Source organism: Scyliorhinus canicula, chromosome 3, assembly GCF_902713615.1.
Source record: "Scyliorhinus canicula chromosome 3, sScyCan1.1, whole genome shotgun sequence".
Taxonomy (NCBI): Eukaryota; Metazoa; Chordata; class Chondrichthyes; order Carcharhiniformes; family Scyliorhinidae; genus Scyliorhinus; species Scyliorhinus canicula.
The window spans coordinates 190,561,595-190,571,027 of record NC_052148.1 but is presented as its reverse complement, the minus strand read 5'-3'; the positions used below and the strand labels follow the sequence as shown (position 1 = coordinate 190,571,027).

At 44.2% G+C, this 9,433-nt stretch overlaps 1 protein-coding gene across 2 annotated transcripts in view; it reads left to right on the top strand.

Annotated features, from left to right (window-relative positions):
* Positions 1-358: 358 nt before the first annotated feature.
* Positions 359-9,433, top strand: part of LOC119963181 — a 790,592-nt gene continuing 781,517 nt past the window's right edge. Inside the window, exon 1 of one of the 2 annotated variants that reach the window (XM_038791911.1) lies at positions 359-493. The gene's annotated coding sequence lies outside the window, so the exon portion shown is untranslated. The remainder of the gene's footprint in view (positions 494-9,433) is intronic. The other variant, XM_038791912.1, reaches the window with a different exon arrangement.

The window sequence follows — 9,433 nt, the reverse complement described above, 5'->3', positions numbered from 1 at the left end:
CTCCCATGCAATACTTACAGCATCCTTAAATTGGAACTGATATGCTTTATGTAATTTAGAATCCGAATAATTTACAATGTTGAATGTGAATACTCCTGCCTGAGCTTTATTTATTTCTATTGATCAGGTTTCAAGAGAAACAGGATGGAAGTAACGACCAAATGTTTGCCTTTGGTTGATGTTTAATTTACCCAAAGAATCATAGCTTCTTTTTTCCTTGTCTATCATCTTCTCTGCTATTGATTAATTCTGTCTCTGAGTATGGCAGAAAAAACACTCAGTTACATCATATGACAGGAACATAAATGACTGTAGAATCTGGAGAATGTGTGTTATACTGTTCAGTGCTGCATCATTTTACAGTGAGCAGGCACAGCTAGCTGTTGCTTATTTGAGAGTCTCAGCAGATTTTTCAAGCAAATCACAACTATGCGGAGAACCAGGACTTTCAATTCTAAATAACAGGAATACATCAATACCACTTCAATGATGGGTAAGTAACTCTAAATCACAATGCAGTTTACACCTGCGAGAATATTAGTGGTATTATCACAATCTTTCGGACTTTATGTTGCATATCTTGTTTGCCTTCTTGCTGCAGCCGAATTCTGGAGCTTGTTTCTCCGGAAACTAAATGATTTCTATTTGTTCTCAAATGGGTATCCACGTGGACTTGCAATTTCCATTTTATAATCTTCACTAAAATGACAGGAAAAACTCACAAGTCAAAAATACAATGCCTTTGGGCAGCTAAGAATGCTGTTATAAAGCTGATATGATCCTGATTTGAGTAGAGGGAGATGTTGCTTTTTATAAATCCCTTCGTTGTTGAAGGTGGTGTGCTAATTACTTCTAGTGGATTGGCTACAATTATCATCTTGTTAATAAAAATATATTTTTGCAGAAGTAGATTTGGAAATATAATGCGCAAATTCTATGCTTTTCTTTAACATGATGATAGGATGAATATTAATTTTACAACAGATATTGAATAAGGATGACTTAATTTCAATGAGTTTAATTTGCATGATGCAATACACTATTTTAATCTTTTGGACTTGCGGGAGTCTGAATATACTAATAATGGATGTTTAACTGAATCACCAATCGTGTTGCACTTACAATAATGGTGCGTGTAAAGGAGCTAATATGAGCTGGAATTTGTAAAAGTAACTAAGCCGTTCTCTAATGAGTATGTTTCTGTTACTTTGCAGCTTAGTTGAATTGGGATCATTTTAACTTTGGTGTAAAATATGCTATGTCAAATTAACTCCACACCATACACCTCAGCTAAAGGTATCCCTTGATCATTTAGTTCCTTAGAGGTAACTCCACAACGTCTTGCAAATAAAACATTTCTTCCTGTGTTGAAATTATTGTTTCTGGCAGCACTCCCCCTACCTGTCCATTTGAATAGTCATGTTGATGGCTACAATATATCTACGCTTGACTCCAGTGTAGGTTAGGCAGCTTTTAAAGTTGAGATGAGTTGATCTCACCCCTCAAAAGCCACATTCAAGAGATGTGGTATGTTAAGGCAGCACGGTGGCACAGTGGTTAGCACTGCTGCCTCACGGCGCCAGAGACCCAGGTTCAATTCCAGCCCTGGGTGACTGTGTGGTGTTTGCAGACTCTCCCCATGTCTGCGTGGGTTTCCTCCGGGTGTTCCGTTTTTTTTCCACAGTCCAAAGATGTGCAGGTCTGGTGAATTGGCCATTTTAAATTGGCCCTTAGTTAGGTGGGAAGAGGGCCGGAGAGTGGGTCCAAGTATTTTGGAGTCCTAGTGCTGACTCAATGGGCTGAATGGCCTCCTTTTGCACTGCAGAGATTTTATGATTCTATGAGCACTGCAATGGAGAGAACATGTAATTTAACTGTGTCTCAGATTGAACCTATCTTGACACTGATTGGATGGATATTCAAGTTATCTTTAAAGTGTTAATTATTTTGCACCATGGGTAATAAAGATGAGATGAAGTGTGCAGGCTTGACTGGACTTGAATGGCAAATATAGAGCAAAACGAATAATCAATTTTGCTTGCTTTTTCTTCCAAGTTCTTGTGCAGTAATGTGGAACGATCATATGAAAAAAAGATGAAGGAGAGCAGTAATGAAACAAGTTGTTTAGCTTGCAACCTGACATTGTGAATTATGGTTTTCATGGTCGTTTCACTGCCTTGCGCCTCAGTCCCAGCATGCTAGCTGTATAATCAAGAATATTCTGTATAAACCCTAAAATGTAACTGGTTTGACTTTCACTTCGGGTACAATTTAGTCAGGAACCAAATTGTGAATTCCTGAAACCTGATTCCTGCCCTGAAACTTGACTCATTTTGAGGGCTGGGCCTTACTTGGTTACTAATGGTGGACCACAGATACCATACCAACTCTCAGTAACAACTTGACATTCAGGGGAGGATGAAGAAATTCCGGCAGCCCCTCTGCAAAAAACGCAGCAATTGTGAGAAGGTGAGGGCCAGGGATAGGCTGAAAACTCCTCAATTTGTTTTTTCATTGACATTTTTTGAACATCTTGCTCATTGGTTAGACTACTCAATGTCTGATCCCAGTGGACAGAGCATGCACGCTTCACCCATTGATACCGCAGAATAGCCCTATGTACAATATCTGACACCAATCGGCATATTACCCATAGGTGCCTGGGCTGACCCAATGAAAGCTCTAATGAAAATGGTGTCGGCCATACCAGTAACAGGAGCTGGAGAGGAAGTGATCCACTGCCATTTTCAGCCGGTAACCACCCAGTACCCATTGAATGGAGGACATGCAAATCAGTCCCAAAATTATCATGAGGTACAATTGAAAAACAATTTAGGATTCAGAAGGTCAAATGCCTCGGAACATTGGCTGCACATGCTCGGTACTGCAATGCTGAAAAACTATTTACAGTTGTCAGTGCAATGCGAGTTACACAAACAGCAACTAACAGCTGTATTCACTTCAAAAAGAGTTGGCCTGATACTTCATGGCCTGTACATTTCTGAGAGAAGAATTTCCAAAATTGCACTATCAGAGTAAACTGAGCCTGTCAGAAGATTGTATCAGGAAATGACAGCACATTCCTCACAGTATTGCATCCAATAAAACGAACAGATTGAAGCTGCACTGCAAGTTCACACTATCAGCATACGAACCTGTTCATGTTGGAACCAAACAGCAGTATGCTAATCACGTTCCTCTGGCATGCATATTTAGTCCAAGACAATTTGCCAGGAGTGTGATTTCTTAAACTTAGCCGTTTGACGATGATATATATTTTTGGCTAGTCCATTTGAATGTTGTTTTTGTGGGATGTCCTCATGGTAACAGCATTTTAAATGTCTCCTGGCTCAGTATATTTCAGTAGTCCTGCATGCTGATCCTGTTCACCCAGTCACAGCGACTTATCATATATTTTTTTAATTTTGAAGTATTTCTTATACAGCGTTTACACATAGATGCAAGCCACTCTGCTTCACACAGGGCTCCTTTCTTTCAAAATATTCCCCATTCTCTTCTCTCTCTTGTCTTTATCTAGCTCCCTGTAAAATCTAGTCACCTAAATTTCCTTGTGGAAGCAAGTTTGACATTTTAACCACTCACTGGATTGAAGAAACCTATCTTGAATTCCCAATTGGCTGCATTATTGACTGTCTTACATTTATGGCCTTTAGTTGATCTCCTCTGCAAGTGAAAAAAATGGGCAGTATTTTACCAGGTCCCAGTTGGTGGGAATGGAGATGGGGATGGGAGGAGGATGGTACTGGCTTGGCCACCCACAGAATAGAGGCAGGTAGCCAATTTTAATAATTAATGGCCCAACTGAGGCATTTTGACAGTGGCATAGTGGCCCTTGTTGCATGGAGGCCATCAGCTGCATGGAGGCGGTTTCCCAGAAGCTTCGGGGGTAGTGGTGGGGGAGGGGGAGGGCATTGGAAACAGAATCTCCATGGTGCAGTTAGGGGGAGTCTGACAGCAAATAACATCCTTGCGGCCCCAATGCACTTGGGAGGGGGTGGGGGGAGTGGGGCAGTGAGGGGGTCCCCTCCATTATCTGTGCCCTGCATCCTTGGACTATTTAAAATTTATTTAATGCTCACTCTTCCGAGGGTGGCTCTAAATGCAGCACCCTTGTATTGTCCTTGCTGCTTCGGCAATAGCCATCTCTCTCAATGGTACTGTCAAAATGCCATCCTAAGTGTCAACACTAAGTTAGCCCCAGAGGCATACCATCAGCAATTCCGGAATGTTCCTAAGAAGCCCACACAAACCCACATCGAGTTTGACTGGCTGAAACAGATCACATCCAACCAATGGATAATATTCCGAAGAGTCCCAATCACCTATGAGGGTTTGTATGAGTTGGTATTATATACCAACATATATACAAAGTAGGAGCAGAGACAGTTCAGTCAGCACCTGGAGCCTGCTCTGCCATTCAATAAGATTATGGCTAATCTGTTTTGAGATCTACATTCCCATCTACCCTAGTGGCCTTTGATTCCCTTGCCTAACAAGAATCTGTCTACCATTAAAGGCAGCACGGTAGCATTGTGGATTGCACAATCGCTTCACAGCTCCAGCGTCCCAGGTTCGATTCCGGCTTGGGTCACTGTCTGTGCGGAGTCTGCACATCCTCCCCGTGTGTGCGTGGGTTTCCTCCGGGTGCTCCGGTTTCCTCCCACAATCCAAAGATGTGCGGGTTAGGTGGATTGGCCATGATAAATTGCCCTTAGTGTCCAAAATTGCCCTTAGTGTTGGGTGGGGTTACTGAGTTATGGGGATAGGGTGGAGATGTTGACCTTGGGTAGGGTGCTCTTTCCAAGAGCCGGTGCAGACTCGATGGGCCGAATGGCCTCCTTCTGCACTGTAAATTCTATGTCTATGTCTATTGCCTTTAAAATACTCAGTGGCCCCACGTTCATTGCCTTCTGAGGCAGAGGTCCAAAGTCTCACAATTCTCAGGAAAAACAATTCTCCTCATCTCTGTCCTATAAGGGCAACCCTAATTTAGAACAGTGCCGCCTGGTTCTGGGCTCACCCACATGCGGAAACATCCTTTCAACATCCACCTTGTCAATATCATTCAGGATCCCATATACATGTCACCCCTTACTCTTCTAAACTCTAGCGGAAACAAACCCAATCTGTCTAACCTTTCCTTATAAGGCAATTCTCTCATTCAAGCTATCAATCCAGTAAACCTCCTCTTAATGTCTCCAATGCATTTACATTCTTCCTTAAAGGAACCCAAAACTGCACACAGTATTCGAGATGTGGGCCGGGATTCTCCGTCCCGCTGCACCAGTGTTTGGGTGCGGTGTGTCCCCGTCGGATTCTCCATCCAACCAACTGGTCAATGGGATTTCCCATTGTGGGCCTCCCGTGCCATTGGGAAATCCCTGGACATGGGTGCGCTGCTGGCACAACGGAGAATCCCGACAGCGGAAAAACCAGCTCGTGGTCTCAAAATGCCTTGTATATCCCAAGGATAGCTTTTATGTTCAATTCTGGATAAAAGCAAATTACTGCGGATGCTGGAATCTGAAACAAAAGAGAAAATGCTGGGAAATCTCAGCAGGTCTGGCAGCATCTGTAGGGAGAGAAAAGAGCTAACGTTTCGAGTTCAATCACTTTTTGTCAGTAAGAAGTCTTACAACACCAGGTTAAAGTCCAACAGGTTTGTTTCAAACACGAGCTTTCGGAGCACGGCTCCTTCTTCAGGTGAAGAGAATTTGACAACCTGAGAATGACTCATCTTTCATTCTCCCTCCACAGTATAAATATTTCCCACATTCTCTGACTGTTAGCTTTGACAAATGTGCTGACAGAGAAATTTCGGCTAGCCGGGGGGAACGAGCTACGGTACCTGCAGCTCAAAAACTTCTTACAAAAGGAGACAAGGACGTACCCACAACCACCACGACAGATACTACTGGAAGACCTACTGGACGCAAGTATCCTAGAGAAGGGGAACTGTAGCGACATGTATGACCGACTGGTAGAAAGGGACGACACCGTACTGGACGCAACAAGAATGAAATGGGAGGACGACCTGGGGATTGAGATAGGGTGGGGACTCTGGAGCGAAGCACTGCATAGCGTCAACTCCACCTCCACGTGCGCAAGGCTCAGCCTGACGCAACTAAAAGTGGTACATAGAGCCCACTTAACAAGAAACCGTATGAGTATGTTCTTCCCGGAGGTGGAGGACAGATGTGAACGGTGCCAAAGAGGCCTGGCCAACCACGCCCACATGTTCTGGTCTTGCCCCAGACTTGTGGAGTACTGGGCAGCCTTCTTCGAGGCTTTGTCCAAAGTGGTGGGGGTGAGGGTGAAGCCATGCCCGATAGTGGCGGTCTTCGGGGTTTCAGACCAGCCAGATCTATTCCTGGGGAGGAGGGCGAACGCCCTTGCCTTTGCCTCCCTGATCGCCCGCCATAGAATCCTGTTTGGCTGGCGGTCAGCAGCACCGCCCAGAGCTGCAGACTGGCTGTCCGACCTCTCAGAATCTCTCCAAATGGAGAAAAAAAAATTCGCCATCCGAGGGTCAGACGACGGCTTCCACAGAACGTGGAAGCCATTCATGCAATTGTTCCGGGACCTGTTTGTGGCCAACGTACAAGAGGAAGAATAGTCGGGTGGCCAAGAATCAGGGGAAAATGGACGGGAATCGGGGGAAGGTAGCCGGGGGGGGGGGGGGGGGTGGGGGTGGGGGTGGGGGGGGGGGGGGGGGGCTACGGGTTCGTTATCGGGGTTTGATGGCTAGCTAAGGCCCAAAACCAAACTATAAATAAATGCCTATAAACATGTGCCTCGGCCATATTGGGGAATGTAAAATATGTATGCCGGCTAAAGGGGGCGGCCACAGTTAAGATGCTTACCTGTAAATATACATGTAAATTTTTGCGTATTTTTTCTTTTCCTTTTTTTTCTTTTTCTCTGTCTAATAATTTGTAATTTGTTGGATATAAAATATGAAAACTCAATAAAAAACATTTATATAAAAAAAAGCTTTGACAAATGTAAGGTTATCCATTTTGGTAAGAATAACAGCAAAAATGATTATTATTTAAATGATAAAATATTAAAACACGCTGCTGTGCAGAGAGACCTGGGGGTGCTGGTGCATGAGTCACAAAAGGTTGGTTTACAGGTGCAACAGGTGATTAAGAAGGCAAATGGAGTTTTGTCCTTCATTTCTAGAGGGATGGAGTTTAGAGGGGGGGGGATCTTATAGAAACAAATAAAATTATGAAGGGAATAGATAGGATAGATGCGTGCAGGTTTTTCCACTGACGGGTAAAAGCAGAACTACCGGGTAGGAGGAACTTCTTCACCCAATGGGTTATGAATCCATGGAATTCCTTGCCAGTGAAGCAGTTAAGGCTCCTTCATTACATGTTTTTAAGGTAAAGATAGATAGTTTTTTGAAGAATAAAGGGATTAAGGGTTATGGTGTTTGTGCCGGAAAGTGGAGCTGAGTCCACAAAAGATCAGCCATGATCTCATTGAATGGCGGAGCAGGCCCGAGGGGCCAGATGGCCTACTCCTGCTCCTAGTTCTTATGTTCTTATGTAGTTGGCCTTTGAAGTTGGTTTCTGCAGCTCACAGGTTCATTGCATCTCTTCACAGATAACAAGGAATCTTTATGACTGCCAGAAAGTTCCTTTTGTTTGCAAGTCACAGCCAGCCATAGCTTCAGTCATTTTAAAATGATTGCCAGTTTTTTAAATTTTAGGAAGGAGCCATGTTGATAAAAATGCACATTTCATGGGTTTTAGCTCCAGAACATCCCTCGTTGCCTCAGAGAAAAATAATAATTAATTCTATTTCATTGTTGACGTGGTCTTATGAAGAACGAATAGGAAATAAAGAAGTATACATGCATCCTCTCAGTCAGACACATCAGACACACAGCTAACAGGGGCAATGGCAGTTCCCTGCTGCATTTTCTTTTTGAGGTTTAAACTTTCTGTTTGTGTGGAAGGTCCAGGTCACTTGGGAAGTTTTGAAATTCACTATTTATGGGAAACTCTATTTGGGGCTAAAATTTTGAACTTTCCTCTGTTGGGGATCAGACATAAGCAAAGCCCTTGGTTTCAGAACTCTGCCTATCCAACTTCTGATTAGATATCCTCTAAAGGGTCAGGGTGGGGGGGTTTACAGTGTGGTTAGCACTCAGGGGATATGATGGTCATTCTGCTGTGGGCTACCTGTAGCAGAATGCTGGGTATCTCACTCGGTGAATGCCAAGTCCTTGATAGTAGGATTAGTGGCTCTGATCCAGTTTAACTCCTCCCTGACTACCTTGGTAACCTGTGGGTTCAACAGTTCAAACCAGTAAATGTGGTTCGGCTGACTGTCAGGAGATTGGGTACTTCAGCTTCTTTAGGAGATTTAGCTTCTGTGTCCAGCTTAGGCATCAGCACAAGTGGGGTATTCCAGCTTCTGTTGCAAGGGGCTTTGGTTCGCATGGCACCAGTGTGACAGAGGGCTCCTGAACTTGAGCCAGCCGTTCTGTGCTAATTTGAGAACTTTCCTGGTCCACATTTTAATTCACCATAAAGCTACCAGCTAGGCCAATCAATGGCTTCTTAGTTGGGGCCTTTGGCTTTGGAGGAGGCCCCCTCCTAACTTGTTCTGGAATATCACTGTCCCCAAGTAGTGGTGCGGTTCCAGCCTTATGGCATTTTGACTGGGGGAAGCATCTCACTCCCTATCTGCTTGTTGGTTTGGGGTCTCCCTTTGACCCTATCTAATATAGGGAAGAAATGTTCTGCTAGCCATACTTCAGATAAGTCCTTAAACGTTTCCTTCCTGGGCTTAATAACCTGCCTTATTCAGGCTCTTTGGCCACGTAGGGCATCGCACTCACTATTTATTTCCCTGCTTTAGGTCCCGATTTAATTCTGGGATGCTTGGTGAATCTATTTTAGATTCTAGGGGCCTTTCCTTGACCTTTTTAAATTTTACAATCCTGGCTTCAGCCTTGCAACATTCAAGCAGCTCCTGTTCAAAGTTCATGGGTGTTTTCTCGACTTTTTCACCTTTCCTCCACTCGCTGACACCTTGCTGCTAGCCAAATCGTTGCCAAGGAGGAAAACGATTCCTGCTACACGCTGTTCAGGGACAATTCCTACCATGAAACAAGGCCACACTCCAAGTGGACCTTACGGAGGGGTGCAAAGACAGCTCCTCCCATTCCACTGAGCAGTGCTTTGGTCTTCAGTGAGGATTCAGGGGTAGGTTTTGGTTTCCTTCTAACATTAAAGATTGAGTGAGCCCTTTGTCCTGGAGCAGTACTTGCTCACTTGGGATGGGTAGGGGACATAGTTCTTGACAAGGCAAATCCTTGGAAGCTCTCTGGGAGTTTGTCTGTCTCAGACACGCAGAGTGCTACATCCTTTAAGAGGTGAGTTCCTGTAGTGAG